Source organism: Hermetia illucens, chromosome 2 (assembly GCF_905115235.1).
Source record: "Hermetia illucens chromosome 2, iHerIll2.2.curated.20191125, whole genome shotgun sequence".
In the NCBI taxonomy this organism is placed as follows: domain Eukaryota; kingdom Metazoa; phylum Arthropoda; class Insecta; order Diptera; family Stratiomyidae; genus Hermetia; species Hermetia illucens.
Window position 1 is genome coordinate 60,413,232 of NC_051850.1, and position 19,862 is coordinate 60,433,093.

At 41.4% G+C, this 19,862-nt stretch overlaps 1 long non-coding RNA gene across 2 annotated transcripts; it reads left to right on the forward strand.

The window, feature by feature from the left end:
* Window positions 1-706: 706 nt before the first annotated feature.
* On the forward strand, window positions 707-2,103 carry LOC119649725. 2 transcript variants are annotated; one of them, XR_005249180.1, is made up of 4 exons: window positions 707-947; window positions 1,336-1,588; window positions 1,717-1,910; window positions 1,978-2,103. It is a non-coding gene; the product is annotated as an uncharacterized LOC119649725 (long non-coding RNA). The 2 variants fall into 2 exon arrangements; XR_005249179.1 differs by having other exon boundaries at window positions 1,370-1,588.
* The last annotated feature ends 17,759 nt before the right edge of the window (window positions 2,104-19,862 follow it).

The window sequence follows — 19,862 nt, forward strand, 5'->3', positions numbered from 1 at the left end:
TGTTGATCCATAGGTATGTGATAGTTTTAGTGGTTCCGGTCCACTTTCACTAGATACTTCGATAGAATGACGAAATTGATCCGGCTGATCAGCTATCTATCCTCAGCCGCTAGAAGTAAGAAGTAGAAATTAAGGAACTGCTTGGATTAAGGAACTACTTGGAAAACGCGATATCAGATGTTATTGGTTTGCGTTTCATAGAATAACATGGGGCGATGCAAATAAAAGAGCAAATATGATCTGATATGTTACGACTGGTAAACTTAAATATGACATACTAAAAGAAATGTCGGAGAATGCTGATACCTCTCACCCCGTGAAGCGGAGTTTCAGGATTTTTACTCCGATCATAGGCGGCTCAGTTGCTACCAGAGCAAGCAGAGTGAACCATGGAAGACACCGTTTCTCGACCCTTTGGGATCGAAATCATGCCAGAAAGTATCGCGATATTCCTTTTCCACCACACACCACTTATTACATTCCAAACACCCGAGAGTGAACTTCACTATCCTAACACTGCCCACTTCTAGGCATAGCTGCACTTGCCCTCAAGCGAATAGTGTCAGAATTAAGCAGTTTCACTACTTACACAATTAAATGTTGTAATTCTCTATGCACCCACTAGACAAAATGCACCTGATTACATGCTAGCATGAAATCAATAGAGCATTGCTTTGGAGAAAGGAGATCCTTGACATTTCTGTTTTCAAAAGCATGTAATTGTACAATTACTAAATAAAATTTAAAAGGGGGAGGGAAATTTTAAGGTTGATGGGTTTTAGGTGGTGAAATGATCATGCTAGTTTTTATTAATGTGAAATCAGATTCTGGAAGTCGAAATACTGAAAATCATAAAATATTATGTATACATAGTAGAATTAAATGAATAAAGAGTTAAAGTGAAGTGGGCCAAGGAGACCTCAAATGAAAAAAACTTATTTAGTCGAGTGCGTAATTATTATTCAGTTTACAAAATTCTGTAATTCCATATGATCCTTTAAATAATTTGAAATAATTTGAATATTTAATATTAATAATTTAATAATTTAATATTAAAATGTATATTTACGCTAAATGAAAACAAGTTATAGTGTTCACGGCGTTGTGGCATATGCAGCATTTCCTTTGCCTTGTCCAGGATAATCTGACGGGACAATGCATTCTATAATATGGAATATTACTTCGTTTTCTCAAGTTCTCTCACTCCTTATTCCCTTCAGTTTCCCAATTCCCATCCCGATATTTATGTATGTAGAACGTTTAATTTTATTTATTCTAAAAAAATCTAACAATTGGTAGCTTTTCCTTGAACCATATAATCCATTCTCATTTTAGAAAATTTCATTTGTAAATCGCAATTTCCCAATAGTACAAGCAAATATTAAACCGGCAAAATGTACGATGGTCTTTTGATTGCACCTAAACTTGGAACGTTATTGTTCTTCATGCAACGCAATGTTCAAACATAGCAAAGGATTTCTATGTTATTGGGTGTATGCTTCTAATCGACATTTTTTCTGGACCAGACATGGTTGGTGTTTTTGCAAAGACAATTTCAGGCAACTCTGCTTTTGATTAGAGGAAATTTGTGAGTGATTTCAAGTTGCAATAATTTTCATTTTTATATAATTAATTTGAAAAAACAAAAAAATGTTATGCGATAACTTGGCGGGTGTCAATTGAAAACATTCAGTACTATCTATTGAATTTTTGAAGGTATTATACGGAAGTGCACATAAATAATGAGCTACTGGAGGCACGATTAACTTCTAACTAAGTATAACGACAAAGACTACATGCATACATGATGATTGATTGTGTTCTTGTTCATTTATTGAGCACATATCGCTTCCGTGCTATTGCATCTCATATAAAAAAGAAATGTAAACAAGGAAATATCAAGAAATCAAGTAACCAGGAACACAATGAATCTACTTTTTGGTGGAAATATCTAATGCCTGCATTTGTATCTTTTAGCCGGCCAGAGGTTCGGCACGTTGCCTTTTAAGCGTGATGACTTGGCGTGAAGTTGGAGAAGAAGGAACGCATCAAGAGATGTTGCTCCATGAGTGGTACAATGATATCTAGAATGTGAACTCTAATACGCTTTTTTGTTATTTCTTAATTTTTAGTTGGAATTCTTAACAAAATAAAAAGCAACTTTGTGTTCATTTATAACATAAAAATAACAAGTATGTGAAATGACACTATTGAAAAATGTAATCAAGCAGAGCTCCACGGGAAGTATTTTGATTGATTATTCATTATTTTACCTTTTATTATTTGTTCATGTTTAGAAGAATAGATTGAGGAAACCTTAAAGGCAGCGCTCCATCGTACATCGGAGGTAGGAAAAACCTCTATGGAGGATACGATCCCTCGTGGATCTTCCCTTCCGGTCGCGGCCCTCAGACCTGGAGTTGTTGATCACGGGAACATGTCCTGTTTACTGATATGAACCACAAGCATTACTTGATGTGTCAACAGCATGTACTGGAACCCACAAGCCTTATACCCATATTCCGCACAACAAACAACAGATCACTCCGCGTATATTATTAATGGGCTATCCCTCATAATAGGAAGATTGAACGGAAATACTAAGCCACTGGCTCCGAAAATCAGAGGAAATTCGCATCTCAAGAGGGTGGTTATAGTTTCATAATATTTCTAGCTACATGTATTGTACCTAATTCCCTTACGGAAGACTTTTCGGCAAGTGATCACCAGTAGATCACGTGCGAAGTAGTTGACACTACTTGCCAGGGTGCACCAATCCGGCGCTCCCTCTGCGTGTGGATTGTCATGAGGGTGAACATGGTGAAGTTCGTCGAAGCTCTTGGAACAGGCAGAGTGGCACAGGAAGGCGCTTCGGAGAGTGGTAGCGTTGCAGCTGACACTGTCATAAACTCGATGATGAACCTGATAATGACAGCGTATGAGGCTTCCACGCCCCGGAGAGGATCCAGCCGTGAGAAGCTTTCTATATACTGGTAGATGGCAGAAATTGCCGACCTACGGAGGGAATATAATAAGCTCAGCCTTTCTGCACAACATTTAAACGTCAACGAGAAGACATCCGCCATAAAGGCAAAGTATTGATAAAGACTCCGCAGTACGTTAAATAAAAGTAAAGCTCGCGACTTGCAGAACCTGGTCAACGAGGTGAATAAGGACCCGGCTAAAAGCTTATTACCCGTAAAATCGGAGCTCTGCTGCGGGACCGCATTGTATGGGTGTTATTCCGCAGACATCCTATATGGGTTTATGTCAGTCGAGCGGACAGCACCGAGAATTGCCCCTTTTCAGAATGAAAGAGCTCGAAGAAGCGGTTATCACCATGAAAAACAAGAAGGCGGCAAGTCATGATGGTATCCCAATGAAAGTTTGCAAAGTTGTGTTCCGCCAACGGGCAGACTTGCTGCTGGGGTGTTCAACGTTTGCTTGAAGCAGGGCATTTTTCCTTGCCACTGGAAGAGACCCGGAGCTGCCGTCTACATACCGACCGATGTGTATGTTTGACATGGCCGGGAAAGTACTTGGCAACCTCATCAGTACCTGTACAAGATTCGGAAGGCGCGTTCTACTGATTATGTGTTCTGCAATGGAGTGGCGGACGACGCTAAATGCACTTTTTTCGCTAGTGAAAGGTGGAACGGCTTTAGCCAGCAGATTTATGCAGGCACAGGGGAGATCTCTCCAGACAACATTGCAGAGAGATGGCGGAGACCACTGGCAGCTGAAGTCGTGTTGCGTGGTCATGAAAAAGATTCCGTGACTTGAAGGCTCCCAAAGCCGGGAGGGCTAGCCCCAAGTAACGTATCAAACGGCCCCAGGTTAGTCCTGACAAGGAGGTGTTTAGTTGGTAGTACAAAAGCGTACTGTTGTGGGAGTGCAACACTCTTTGCGTAAATGCACTCACCTATCCCACTCCCAAAAAAAATCCCTTACGACTACCTGGATGTCCTGGGACTCTCACACAGTCTCGTTCAAACTATTCAAAATCAGGATCGTGACCACTTGCAAAAAAAATAATGAAGGCACGAAACTATGATTTCAGAAATTAAAATAATAAACGAATAATGAAAAGTGTAAGAAAGCTGATCACCGGCGAAGCTCTAAGGGTCAGTTTACATCACCTCTAGTCTATTATTCCCGATGATTAATTTATTTTCTTTGACAATAGCGCAAGAACACTCAATGATGACAAATATGTTCAATACCCTCTCATAGTCATGCCATTATTAGTTGTGTCACTGGGTTCTACTCGGTATATCAATATAAACTAGTTTAAGGACTTCCTATTCTTTCAAATTTTGACAGGTTTTCGCGGCATCAAATTGTTAAATTCCGTATCTGGGAAAAAAAGAATCTGTGCTTTGGGAAACAACAGCCGTTACTAATCTAGCAGATCTATATATTACATAATGCGGAAATGTGACATGGGAAAAAGGTCCGCAATGCCCGCCATGCAAATATGCTTCGCCGCAGCGATCGGTTCATGTTATCTCGCGCCACTATTCCAGGTTTTCGACAGATGGCACCTTGACGAGCATTGCTATTTTCGCATATATATTTACACTGCATACTCCACAATGGAAATACCGAAAGATTCCAAAGAAACAATACTAAAGAGGTTAATGGTAATTTTTAATATTTGAGAATTTATGTAATACCATTGAGTATTAGTTAAAAATAGGCGTCCGAAAATTTAAAGGTAAGAGTATTTTGTGACAGAAATTTCAAAAGATAATTAAAGTTGGCATTTAGGAGTCCGGATAGCTGAGTGGTTAGAGCGCAAGGCTGTCGTACGGAAGGTCGCGGTTCAAATCTCATTGGTGGCAATGGAATTTGTATCGTGATTTGACGTCGGATACCAGTCCACTCAGCTGTGAATGAGCACCTGAGTCAAATCAGGGTAATAATCTCGGACGAGCGCAATGCTGACCACATTGCCTCCTAGTGTACCGTTACGGTCTTGAATGAAGTTCTCTAACACATTTCAAGGCCCTGATCCAACATGGATTGCTGCGCCAACGATTATTATTATTATTTCCGAGTTATCACAATCTCAGCAGATACCGGATTTTACCTATTACTAGCACTAAGTGCCAAGCATTTAGGATCGGACGATCCTACCTACTTAAAAACTAAAGGGGCGTTGGATGGTGGTGGCCGGTGGTAGATCAGTGGGAGAATCCGTCGAGTACTCCCCGCAACATCGAGCACGTATGCAGAATGGTGTACTTCTGCATAGTTGAACCAGACTGTGCGAGAGTCCCAGGACATCAAGGGAAGCCGTGAGGGATTTAGGTACAATACTTGTAGCTGACAATATTATGGGAACTACAACCACCTACTCGAGACGCCAAATTTCTTTGATTTCCCGAGCCAATGGCTCATAGTTCATCTTCTTCTCCACGTATTTCCGTTCAATGTTGCTATTATGGGGGATAGTAACATCAATAATATACGCGGAGCGACCCGTCTTATCAACTAACAGTACATCAGGCTTGTTGTGTGCGGTATGGCGATCAGTCAGAACTTGCCGGTCCCAGTACATGCTGTAAGCAGAACTATCAAGTACTGCTTGCGGCTCATATCGGTAAACCGGGCATGTTCACGCGATCAGCCCATGCTTGTATGCAAGGTTTTGATGGATAACCTTACATACAGCATTATGCCTGGTGATATTTTGCACCGGTGCCATAACAGTACAGCCAGAAATGAGATGGTCCAACGTCTCTAACGCCGAACCACACATTCTGCACTGGTCGTCCTCCACCCGTTCTTTCATAATGAGCTTTTAATAAGCTCGGGTGGCGACCACCCCATCCTGAATGGCACACATGAACCCCTCTGTCTCAGTAAAGAGCTTCCCAGCACACAGCCATCTGTTCGACAAATGCAAATCGACAAATGGCTGCCAAAAACAATTCACGTGTTTATCGTGCATTGCCTTCGACTTCCATTCATCGTTCCGCTCTTGGTCCGACTTCACCCCACTCAGAGGATTGACAGATCGATCCTTCAAGTGGAGTCAGTCCACAGTCTGCCTTACAGACAGTCGCATGCAAGGGACTCGCCTGCTCTTTGCTGTAAAAATAAGCGCGCAGCGAGTCGACTTGGCGATGATGTTGTGCCGCCACGTCAACCACGCCCCTACCTCCGATGTCACGAGGCAGGTTCATCCACTCCGCGGCAGACTTTGGGTGATGCATTCGGAATTTGGACATAGTTGTCCGTATCGACCGCTGGACGTTTTCCAGGTCAGTCTTCGTTCACGGCAATATTCCGAATGCATAAGCCAGTGAAGGGATAGCGAATACATTCAACGCGCTTATTTTATTCTTCCCCGAGAGATGCGATTTCAGCACCAGCTTTACACGTCGCAGGAATTCGGACAGCAGAGCGTCCTTCAGATCACCAACTCGAGCATGGGTTCCTTGCAAAATTCCTAGGTACTTGTAGAAGTCTGTCTCGGTCATAGCTTCCATGTGGAGGAAACCAAAGGGGACTCAACGAATCCCCCTGGAAGATGCCCCTCCGTATACGGATGGGCTCTGAGGTATTAGCACCCTAAGATGTACGGACTGATAAGGTGGTATGCCACCCTTCCATGGCTGTCGCCAAAAACTTTTTTAGTTTCGGATCAATGCGATACAGATGTAGGATGTCGATTAGCCAGGTATGCGGAACTCTGTCGAAAGCTTTGGCATAATCGATATAGCAACTGAAGAGGTTTCTTTGGGCTCTAGTTGCTTGTCCTACAACTACCGAGTCGATAATGAGTTGCTCTTTGCAACCCCTTGAACCAACTCGGCAGCCCTTCTGTTCCTCGGACAGAATGTTGTTGGTCTCGAGGTGCGCATTGATCTTTCCACTAATAATGGACGTGATGAATTTGTAGTGGGTTGGTAAGCAAGTCATCGGTCTTGTGTCTGCGGGGTCCTGCACCGTGTCCTTCTTAGGGATAAGGTAGGTAATCCCCGCAGTGGGGAAAGGTGGAAATTCTTCCGGCCGACTCATGACCTCATTTATACTGCGTGCCAACCGACTGTGTACGCTGGTAAATTGCTTATACCAGAAATTCTGCATCCGATCCAGACCTGGGTCCCTCCAGTTCTTCGAGCTGTTTATGGCTCGTCGAACTTCCTCTTCAGTAACATCCGCAAAATTCATGTCAGGTGTATTGGCACGGCGGGTGCCTTCGGCGGTGATCCACTCAGTGTGCTCAGCATGCTGGGCAGGTAACCCACAAAGTCCACCCCAATACTCTTTCGCTTCCATCACCGAGAACTGTATTGTCTGGACGCTCTGTTGGGATTCGTTGAGAGATCTGAAAAAGCTCCGCTTGTTCCTCGCGTATATTGCATTCTGAACACCTCTGGAATAACTTTCGCCATACTGTCGTAACCGACTGCATATGACAGAAAGTTTCTGTTTTAGTGTGTGCAGAATTTCAACAGCGGGTGTCTCACAAGGGATGGCATAGTTCCGGTAAACCCTCTGCACTTTAGTTCTCACCCGTCCACTGGCATTGCCAGTGCTGATCTGAATCAGTCTAGCAATGTCCTGCCTTAGTGAGTCCCGCCGACGTTCCAGAAGAATTTTCCATGGTGGATCCCTTTTGTCACTCAAACCAATAACACGAAAGCGGATCTTCTGACCGTGCAATCTGATAGCCGCAACTGCACTACAATACACAAGTGATTGTAGTTGCAGCAGCGACATATCAGCACACAGTCGAGATGCAATCTCATCATTGATTTGAGATATTCCCGGAGTTGCTGGAGATGCATAGAGCCTGGGAATACCTGGTCTATGCAAGGGTCCATATCCGAGAATTCTGTACACGCTCTTTGGAATTCGTCCCGAACCTCAGCGGAAACCTCAGCTCGAGGGTGGAGAAGAGTGCTTCGGCGAGTACTGAAACTGTTACCTGCAGTGAGGTGTGGTGTTGTTGATGCCGCCGCCTCTGCCCCCATCGACTCTCGGTCACCAGTTTCCCCGATGACTTCAAGTCGAACACGCTCCCTGATGGTGGCCGGGATTGTGTCGCTGCGAGTAATAAAGCGGTACTGGTCTGCGACTCGCTGCACAGTCACGTGCGCGAATTGCGGAAAACGCTCGATAAATCTCTGGTGCAACAAGGGCGGTAAGATGTTGTACCCACCCCCGCCGTTATTTCGTAGTAGGAGCGGATGATGAAGAGGTTCATTTCTTCGGTGCATTTCATCTGCTTCCTACGCGAACCTGCTGAAGTGGTCGCCTTTATTATTATTATTATTATTTAGGAGTGAAGGTTGAAAATACCCTGTTTTTGTGTAATATGAAGTCAGGACGAGAATTGAGAATCTGAAGCGAGGATAATGTAGGTGCTAAAGGGTGCTTCATGGTAAGCAGGAAAGGAAAAATGCTGCGAGCATGCAGATGAATGTTTTAGCTAGCTCTTTGCAGCGCGACAAAACCATGCCATTTAATTGAAGCTATCAAAAATATACATCTTATCATTTTTCGCATAATTTGCACCAACAATAGTGACATCATTCAACACATCTCCTTTATTCTCCTGTGCAAACATAAATTGCCAGCATTCAGTTACTCATAACCCTTTCATGTGAATCAAAATATTCTAATTTTCCACTTCGGGGCACAAACACGATTTTCATTGGTATCTCATTTGTAACTTGTGGCCTTTTCCGTTAGCTCAAATCAACAGACACCGGTACACACCCCAACGCCACCACTATTCATTGCCACTCCTTTGCTGCTGGCAATACGTTGATTCTGAGAAACGTCCAAAAAGGCTTCTCCCACGCAATGAATTGCTGTTTTCCAAATAATAACTCGTCACAATTCCATTTACAAGCGGCTTCATTAGTCTGACGGCTCCGCAGTTAATCATAACTCGACGTTATCCTTATCGGGATCCAGCGACTGTGGAGTGTAGACATCTGGTTAGACGAAGCTGTTAGAGTACTATCAACGAAAACTGTCGGTCGACTCAAAATAGAGAATACAATACTTACACTGAAACAATACCCGAACTGTCTTGTCTCCTATTCTCTGGTCTCACTCCGACCTACCCCCAAATGATATTTAAATTATTGTGCTTAGAGCGGAAATTTCTGCTGTACGCATCACAAATCATCCCCTGGCGGAGTTCTGTAGTAGGAAGACTTTGCCAAACCGAACCGACGGCAGACAGACAGACAGAAAACATACAAATCGACGTGCAATGTAAGACTAACCAAAGAAAGAAATTGGAACTTCGAAGTCTCAGATTGGATGAGAGGAGTAAAAGCTAAACGCGAGGAATTGTTGAGGCTTAGCTGGGAGCAGTTATTTATCCCCATCTTTTGTTAGATGTGATTCGACGGAGCAAATAATTGCAAATGTAGACAAATGACTTGTTTCGAATGTTGGATATTTTGTTTGGCTTTGCTAACATTCGAGCCGTTTCCAGGATAAGACGCCTGGCTAACCTAAGCAAACGGCTCGGCAGTAGAAGCAACGTAACAACCAAACAACCAGTTACTCAAGATACTTACAGTGAAATTTACACGAGTTTTATACGTCTTAATGGTTTCTTTCAGATAAAGCACAATCTACAGCTGGTAGTAGCAGTCGTCCTGATATTATTAGCATGCTAATTTTCAATTCTCTTTCAACTTTCCCTTGCTTTCCTGCCTTGGTAAAGCATGGCTTCCAGTTTGTTTGATTATTTGCTTCCCCTGGTCGCAGTTTTTTCTCTGCGAAATTTTCCTCCATTTTAGAAATTAATTCAAATTTCGTATATTACATTCGAACATGTTTTTCAGCAGAAAGCAAAATTAAACGGTACTCTCCAAGAAGCTTCACAATTCCTTAGAGTAAATAATAAATAATAATCATCAACTTGGGAAGGATGTTTAGAGTGTGGAAAATATGACCGTCGTTGTATAAATTGTGATTTTGAAGGCCCACATTTTGTTCAAATTTTCCACATGGTTTTGGCAAGTAGAGGAGAGCAAGTAGGTAGAAGGAGCTTTTTCGGTGTAATTTTATCTAATAGATTGTAATGCGGCCATTATTATCAGTAAAATATTCTGTGGTAACTCAAAAGGAATTTTTTATGGTGTTTACTTTTTTATGGATCAGAGAGCACTTTCCTTTTTGTTACAACAATATTATGTTTTACGTAACTGGCAATGAAGCTATGATTATGTAGCTCAATGGTCGTTACATTATGCAATGATGCGATCATCAACCTGTGGCTCCCAAACAAGCACAAAGGCACACAAATATCCCTGACTGCAGACAGGATTCTTACCCGAAGTAAGCAATCAAGAAACTACGGTTCAACTGTCATGATGCGTGCAGTTCGGAAAGAAATTTTAGTATCGTTAGCAAATCAGGCGAAATTAACCATAAAGGTTTACCCACAAAGACTGAAGCTCCACTGAAGCGCCCCGTCAACACACGCTTGTATGCCTTTGTGCTAGCGAGGCCCTGGAGTGGGGGTGGGGTGTTTTTGAACAATTCAGTCCTTCACGTGTCATAAAAAAAAACTGCACGTGTTCTTTAACCGATGCGTGTGTTCACAACAGAACCGGGAAAACGAACAAAAGTGATATCACGCGGACCTATCAGAAGAAACCACGTAGGCTAAAACTGAAAATAAAAAAGTCAGGAAAGCGGAAGCTACATGCTTCTAGTATGAAAGGTTTTGTGTATTTCCTGTATAGAAATATTTGAGTGGACATTTGTTCCATTTGTACCTAGCACGTAGTATAGATCTATACATTATGTCAGAATATACTCACTTTAGCGTGGTACTGAAATTTAAAGTCTCGAATTTGCACTCAAGCGACAACTTTGGTTTACTATTACTTTGTTAATAACAGTGCGATTTCCACATGCCTACATTATTACATTTCATGATTAAAGGATGAACATAAGGGGGATTTTACAATCAATTACTAAAATCTATATAACAGTAATGCGCAATTCGGAACCAAGACACCATATATTGGCAGTTTCGCACCCCCTTAAGTTCTATACAAAACGTGGACATATGCGTGGGCGTTTACAGTTCCCACCTTCCTGCCAAATTTGATGTCAATCGGTACAACCGTTTCCGAGAACAATGCGTGTGACAAACAGATAGACAGACGTCTCTCTGTTAATTTGAAATTCCCCGGTTAGGGAAGAAAGGGAATGAGGGATTTACATATAATAACGACAAAATCCCGGCCGTCATCAGCGTTCGATAGAAGGTTATCGCGGAAAGTGGTAACCAAGAGCAATTCCGAAAATTCTATCTCAAATCAATGATGAGAATGCGTCCCGACTGTGCGCTCATAAGTCAAACAGTAACTTGTGTATTGTGGTGCAGTTCACAGTTAGATACTAGACAGCTACCTCACTCCCCCTTGCCCCTCAAGGGGGGAAATCAGTGCGAGTACACACGATTTCAAATTGTTTTGCCCTTGAGCATAAGCGAGATGTACCGAAAACCCGATCAGCTGTGTTTGACATACCGCCCGGACTTGCCAATGTATTGGTGAGATTGGCAAGTTTTTGCTTATGTATAAGTGAATACGTTAAACAACTTTTTGCTATATGGGTGAGCACGCCGTAGTACCGGGATAGAAAAAGCTCACCGATTTACCAATACGATTTGACGAAGATTATGCCTTTTCCTTGTTTAGCGTCTCTGATGTGTACAGATAAGCTTCTGCGAGCACATTTGCAAGTGGGGTCATTTTTGTAAGGGTACTGCCTATAGTAGATCTACTGTGGTGCAGTTGTGGCTGTCGAATTGCGCGGTCAGGAAATTTGCTTTCGCCTTGTTGGTTTCAGTGACCGAGGAGGTACATCAAGAAAAAATCATCAGTAACGTCGGTGCAGCTTACTAAGGCAGAACACTACAAGACAAATCAGTTCTCGCAAAGGTAGATGGGTAAAAGGTAAAGTACGGAGGGTATGCCCCGCCCCCCGTAATTCTGGCCAAACTCGCGTATAAACTTTCTATTGTAATCATTCGGTTTCGACTGCATGGCGCAACCCGCCGCAGATGTGGTCAGAGTACAACATAGGCAAGAAACCAGCGGTGGTTTTTCAGATCACTTACCGAATCGGAACCGAGCATCCAGACAGAGCAGCTATTTATATGGTGGAATTTTGGAGTTATCCACCCATTATGCCGGACATGTTGCCATGGCGATATGCCGGGCATGTATTTTGCGGATGTTACAGAGGCGGAAGTTGCACAGGCCATAAACAGCTCGAAGAAATTGAACGGCTCTGGTCTGGATCGGGTGCAGGATTTCTAATACAAAAAATTGACCAGTATTCGTTAGTTGGCCTGATGGATTCCCACCTTTAGTTGGTGCATCGAGTACGCCAAGGCTTTTGACAACGTCCCACACACCTAACTATTCGATATGTTGCATCCGTACCGCATCTATCTCAAACTAAAAAAATTTTTACAACAGTCATAGAAGGATGGCATACTTAGTACATTCACTTGAGGGTGCCAATACCTCAGAGCCTATCTGCATACGTAAAGGCATCTGCCAGGAGGATTTGTTGAGTCTTCTTTACTTCTGTATGTCACTAAACTCGCTTTCATGGCTACTGAATGATGTCAGATATGGCAAATATACTAAGTGCGAGCTGACACACTTAGTGAACTCAGATGACATCAAGTTGTGTGTTAGTACTGATGACTACCTATCAAATCCAATCCATCTGCAGAGGTCATCACGACCCGGATGCCGAACATAACATTGGCAACCCCCACATCCAAGCTATGACCAAGATAGACTTCTACAGCTGCCTTCGAATTCTGGCTTATGCATTTCTAATATTACCGTGGACGGAAACTGATCTGGGAAACGTCCAGCGGCGGATACGAAATACTATGCCCAAGCAACAAAAATACATCACATAAATTCCGCGCATCGGAACGAGGGACCTTAAAATCCTCAGAGTGAGATGAAGGTAGACCAAGAACAGATCAATGAATGTAACTCGAAGGCAATGGGCGGTAAACACTTGAATTGTCTTTGGCAACCAGTAGTCAATTTGCTTTTGTCGAGCGGATGGCTGTGTGCTCCGGAGATGTTGTAGGCTGAGCTGAGACGGAGCGATTTATGTGTGCCATTCAGAACAGTGCCATTCATTTATTCATTCAAGCATAGTCGGAAAACCGGAAGCTGGACGCTTCAGGTATGAAAGGTTTTATGTATTATTTATATAAGCATCTTTGGGTGAGCATTTGTTCCATTTGCACCTATCTCGTAATGTTTGTGCATTTAGTGTGATACTGACATCCAAGGAATGCAATAAATTTGCACAAAAGCGACAACCTTGACTTTTTAAGGTTTTGTTTGCAAAACAAAACCTGATTAAAATCGGTTCAATGTTCGTCTGTCTGTCCGTCCGTCTGTTGATCTGTCTGTGTCTGTCTGTCAGTCACAAGCACTTTTCTCAGAAATGGCTATACTGATTGACACGAAATTTGGTGAGAAGGTAGGAACTGTCTGAAAAAATTCATGAAGCTGCCTCTATATGGTGCCCAGACCTCAAAATACTCTCCATATCAATATCTATTCAAATTAAGTTAATAATAGTATATTACCATATTTTTGTGCTAATTGAGTAAAACCCTCCCTAAGTTTATCCCAGAGTTATAAAAGTTGGTAGTAGTATAAAATATAATATGAAGCATATTATCTCTCAGTTTGATCAAAATCATACTATTAGTAACAAAGTTACAGTACTTCAAAGTTGACTCTCCCCTGTAAATTCACTGCAACTAAATATCAATATCACATTGAAGTGGGTAGTCAGACATGCTACATGGAATGGTTCTATAGTATATTTACTCACAGAAGAAGCAAACAAAACCTTTCATACCTGAAGCGCCTAGTTTCCGGTTTCCCGAGTTGTTATAACTCTGTTAGTAGTAGTGGGTTTTGCACCAAATTTTATAGTATCGTGCTCTTTAGTATAGCGTTTATGACGATTGATGACTGAGGATTCTAGGGCAATATTAAAAGGGTTTCGAGTCGATTTCTAAAAGTACGGGAATATGCTATTATTAATTTTATTTGAACGGATATTGGTATGAAGAGTGTTTTGAGGCTTCGACACTATGGACAACGACGTTTTTTCTCAACATTTTGTTTGGGTAGTTTCTGAGAACGGGTTTTGAAGTAACTGATCCCCGCACTCCTCCTCTTCGCAACCAATGTCAAAACTAACACCGGCTTCGGAAGTACTCATCCAAACGTCTTGTTTAATACCCCACGCAATTATACCTATTTTTGAGATAATAAGTGCTTTACACAAAACCTTAAGAAGAAAATTTCGTTCGATTCTTGTGAGAAGAAAAGCCTACCCTTCTAGGCTGAGTAATAAACAAACTAAGTGGACAGTATTCGGAAAGCACATCCAAGCAAACGTTTGCATAAATAACCAAATTAGCATTGCTTATCAAATGGAGGAAGGCTTCGAAAGATCTAAAAAGACCACCTATTAAACACCACCATGGGTAGGTTCTGCCTAGAGCAAGGAAGATTTCTTCGCGACGCATCAATGCAGAAAGTATCTTGCAGCCTCTAGATACACAAGCGTCTACATGCTTAACCCCAGTAAAAGAGTGGACCATTAAGGACAGAAATCAAAATAAACATGTCTCCAAAGAAACCTCCGGACCAGTAATAAGTTTATTACTGGGAGAATGCTGACAAAATTGCCAGAAGAGGGTCTAATTAAGTGGTTACAAATTATCAATGGAGCTCTCACATTAAAATAAATTCCTCGTGAATGGAATGTAGCCCATGTTAAAATGGTCACTAAAGCAGAAAAGGAGTCAAGAAAAGTCAAGTCCTGACGACCAATATCGATACTCCCAAATACAACCAAGCTATTTCATAGGCTTCTCCTTAAGGGCTGAATCAAATCATTCTACATTGGAGGCTAATACCACCTCACCAATTTGATTTCTGGGGAAAGCATTCCATAGTCCAACAGGTGCATAGGAACACGAATCCACTGCTATCCTGACCATGGGTAAAACTTCTGACGAAGCAAAAATAAAGCTACAAACGACCATGGACTAATTTGAAGAACAGACCAAGAATTGGAAAATAAAACTAAAAGAAACAAAATCAATGTACATTAACTTCACAAATAAAAAGCGAATTTAGCTGCAGTCATCATAAACGGACAAGATGTGCCACAGGCCTGTGAGGTTAAATATTTTGGTATGACCCTCGATGCTAAGCTCAACTGGAAACTTAAACAAGTCGGGAAACCGGAAGCTAGACGCTTCAGGTATGAAAGATTTTGTGTATTTCTTTTATAAAAAGATTTGAGTGTGCATTTGCCCCATTAGCATGAAGCACGTAAAATATGCATATATCATGTGAAAATTTCCACTTTCAAGTGATATTGACATTCATAGTCTTGAATTTGCAGAGAAGCGACAGTATTGACCTAGTATAGCTTTGTTAGTAATAGTGTGATTTTCACTAAATTTGGCAGGATTATGCTCTATGCTGTAGCCTATATTGCCGCAAAATTTTGTGATTCTTGGGTGAAGTTAAGGGGGGTTTTCCTGTCAATTACTAAAAATTATAGTAATTTACTATTATTATCTTTATTTGAACAGGTATCGGTATGAAGGGTATTTCGGAGCCTAGGCACCATATAGTGGCAACCCCCTGTTTTTTTTCAGATTTTTCGGTTGAGTAGTTTCTGAGAATGGGTTCGTTGAAGAAATGATCACTTTCAACCCCCCGCACTCCCCACATTTTCAACAAATGTCAAAACTGATGCCCCACATGACTATATTTGATGAAAAAAAAATTTACACCCCCTTTTGCATGTATGGGGGCCCCCCCTTAAATTCGACGTAAAAGGATGTAACTCACTACATGCGTGAGCGTTCACAGTTCCCACCTTTCTACCAAATTTGGTGCCAATCGCTATAACCGTCTCCGAGAAAAATGCGTATGACGGACAGACAGACAGACAGACAGTAAACCGATTTTAATAAGGTCAAAACCACCAGATGTACTGGCTGTTGGGGAGAAATTCCCAGCTGAAGCTGGAGCTATGGCAAAGAATCAAACCTGCGCTCGCTTGTTCCTTTGTAATGAACATTTGCAAAGGGACCTGAAAATATAGTTGGTTAGTGAAGTCATCAAAGAGCAAGCAATTAAACTTGGCCAACGATTACGCACACACGAAAATAACGAAGTCCGAAAATTGACTGGTTTTACAAATACAATGAGACGACTGAAAACAGTTATACCAAATAACTTACTAACATAAAAATAACCTGCCTAATGACATAAGCTACTCAAGAACAGCCAGTTCCTCCCACACACTCAGGGAAAGTTTAATCTGGTGTAAGTCTTTTTACCTTCTCCTCCTAAAAAAACAAAAAATAAAAAAATAGCAAGTAGTGCACCTAGACTCCTTCTGGCTGGCCTTGATAACCTAGGGCTCCCTATGTTGTTTCTCAACTGATTTAATGAGATCAGCCACGTTCCATTCAGGATTTCGCGGTGTCCACCTCCACAATTGCTATGATTCTCATTCCATTTGATTTTGAGCTTTTTGTTTGGAATTGTCACTCCAGGCTGAACTACCTGGGCATATTCAAATGTTTTCAGCAACCTCAAGAGGAAATTTTGAGTTGAAATTCTTTGAAATTACAATCGTTTCTATGATTTCGTCTTTTCCATAACCATATTACGTTCAATTTTCATTCAACATATTTATTCGACTGTCAAGAGAACCGAAAGCTACAGCTTACGTTGACAATCGACAACTCGTCCTCGTTTGATTCCAAGTTTTTAGGTCCCTAGAAATCTTTGGAAATGCCATTAGGACTTTACAACTCTCACAACTTCAGCTGTTTTAAATTCAGAAATACCAAAAAAACGATGCTACTCATACAACCGACTCCAATTTTCTTCTCTACTTTAGTTTCCGAATTTTCAAAACTTTTAAATCACATAGATCATATTACTCCAGCGGCAAATCCGAGGAAAGTCTCCTAATCAGCTGATTTTCATGACGATACATCGCTCAGTCGCCAATATCCCGATTATTTACTAGGAGAATGAACCCAGAGTTCAGCATCACCTCGGACAAAAACAAAAGCTACTTCGATTTTTTCTATATTTTGTAACCAGCCGCCCTTCATAAAAGAACCCTCTTTCCTACAATAAAATCCCTGTAGAATATTACCAGCATCTGGTTGCACAATATTTCACCCTAGCCTGAAACAATCGCTAGGAATGCATCAAATCATACATATTATAGCATTACCAGGTCTACGATAAAAACAGTAGCAAAAAAATCAGGAAACCGGAAGCTAGGCGATTTAGGTATAAAACGTTTTGTGTTTCCCTGTGTATGGAACAATGAGTGTATGACAAAGGCACTGTATTAATAATAGTCCACCTCATACGCTTCACACTAGCAGTTCAACATTATTAGCAAATGTGAAGAAGTTGACCTACAACAGCTATAAACAAGTCGGGAAACCTGAAACTTGACGCTGCAGGTATGAAAGGTTGTGTGTGTTTTTTAAATAAATAGATTTGAGTGGACATTTGTTCCATTTTTACCTAACACGAAATATATATCCATATATTATGTCGAAATATTCGTGATACTGACATTCAGCGTATTAGAACTTGCACTGAAGCGACAACTTCGACCTATTATAATTCTGTTAGTAATAGTAGTTTCATGCTTTATTTTATAACCTACATTCCTGAAAATTCTATGATTCCAGGATCAACTTAAGGGGGATTCTACGGTCAATTGCTGAAAATCATAGTAACAGATTATTATTAACTTTGTTCGAACCAATGTCGTTTTGCGGCTTTTCGGAGCCAAGGTACCGTATAGTGGCAGCTTCGTCATTTATTTCAGATTTTTCAGTTGGGTAGGTTCTGAGAATGCGGAAAAATAACCAATTTCCAGTCGCCAAACTCTCCCTTTTTGCATTACATGCCGAAATTGGGACACCTTTAAAAAGTACTAACCGAGAGCTTTTGGGTTGGTCAGTTTCAGAAAATGAGCCGGGCTTCACTTTAAGTGTGAACATGTTCACTGCTTACTAGCCCATTTTGCCATTTACGCCCAAACTGATATCAGTTTCGGAAAGTGCTAATCGATGCCCGACATGACTATATTCGGTGAAAAAAATGTTTGCATCCCCCCTATGTACGGGGAGCCCTTCTTTACACTCCGCGTAAAAGCAAAAGCGCGGGTACTACAACGCCAGAGACAAAACATCATCAAGCTATATAAAAATACATTTCCCACCATGACTACCCAGTACTCAGCCTGAACTTTTCATACTATTTCCAAAGGTTGCTGCATCAGTGACTTAACTATCATTCTGTCATTTACCCTTCCGCTTACTTTCTGTTCCATCTTTTCATCTGATTTCGCAAACTTTTTACTTAACTAGTTTATCCTAGACATATACTCGAGAAGTAATCGCGTACAAGGATCCACCACGGAACATTAGAGCGCTCCACCACCGAAAGTCTCCTTCGAAACTTTATCGAGCAAAAAATCATTCAAGGATTTCTTTCACTATCGGGGATCCACTTATTGTCTTTATAAGTTAGGTGTGGTGTCTACTGCGGAGAAATTAGTTTTTATACTTTTATCCCGATAACGACGTTACACCGAGCTGATAACAGGAATGTGACGGTGGTAAGAAGCAGTCATTAGTAACAGGTGCTTTTCAGAAAGAGTGGCATCTGTTTGCCGATGGATTGATAATGGCTTAGTATGTATCGGTTTTAATTTGTAAGTATGTTGTTTGATAATTTGTAGATTAAAGGATCGAAGTTGTGTGAAAGGGGGATTTTTGCCATTAATAGAATAGAATGGGAATGTGCCCATTTTTTTCGAAGGCTACTTCATTTCATCTCTCTTTAGCATAAAATGATAATGATGACACAAATATATAAAAGCAATTAGAAGTCCACGAGGATCTACTTCTTTGCAGTTTTTAAACCAAAATGGTTTTGTAGCTTTCATTTTCTTTCTTCTTCTAAAAATAATGAATACGAGTTGCCTTCCAGGAACCCTCGAGTGCATATAAAGAGAAAAACCTAGCATCATCCGCATTTATTAAGTGTAGAAGTTTAAAATATGAAAGAAATGTACAAATGATATAAATTATACTAATATAGGCGTGAGAGCTCACAGGGTCAACCTTTCTACCAAATATTGCGTGAACAGGCATAGTTGCCTCTGAGGAAAGTGCGTTTAATGGACAGACAGACAGTGAAGCATTCTAGGTAGTCGAACAAATGGTACTAAAAGTTCTGGAGGGAGGAAAACATGCCTCCAAATGGGACGTCAGCTAGCGAAGCGAAAACCGAGGGAACTAAAACCTGTGGATTGAGAAAGATCTTAAATAAAATGAAAACAAGTCGGAATTCCGGAAGCTCGCGTTTCGGGTATAAAGGTTTTGTGTTCATCTTATGTAAAAAACTTCAACGCACGTATTTTTTTGAAAATTGTGGGGTCCTAAGTCCGGATCAACTTGATGTCGGGTCGGACCAAATGGACGACAACTTATTCTCTCTTTTTTTGGTCCTCCAACCCCTCATTTACGGCTTGGCATCCAAACCTTCAAAATATTAGACGATGACGGCTTTATGGTTTCTTACCAGGGCAGAGGCAAATCGTCAGACGCTGCCCCACCTGACCGAAGCAGCTCATTGTTAAATGCTCCATTATATAATTCGCAGAACATCACATGACTTCGAATTATATTGAACGTAAATTCGCCCTATTGACCGGTCCGGCATCGAGTTAAC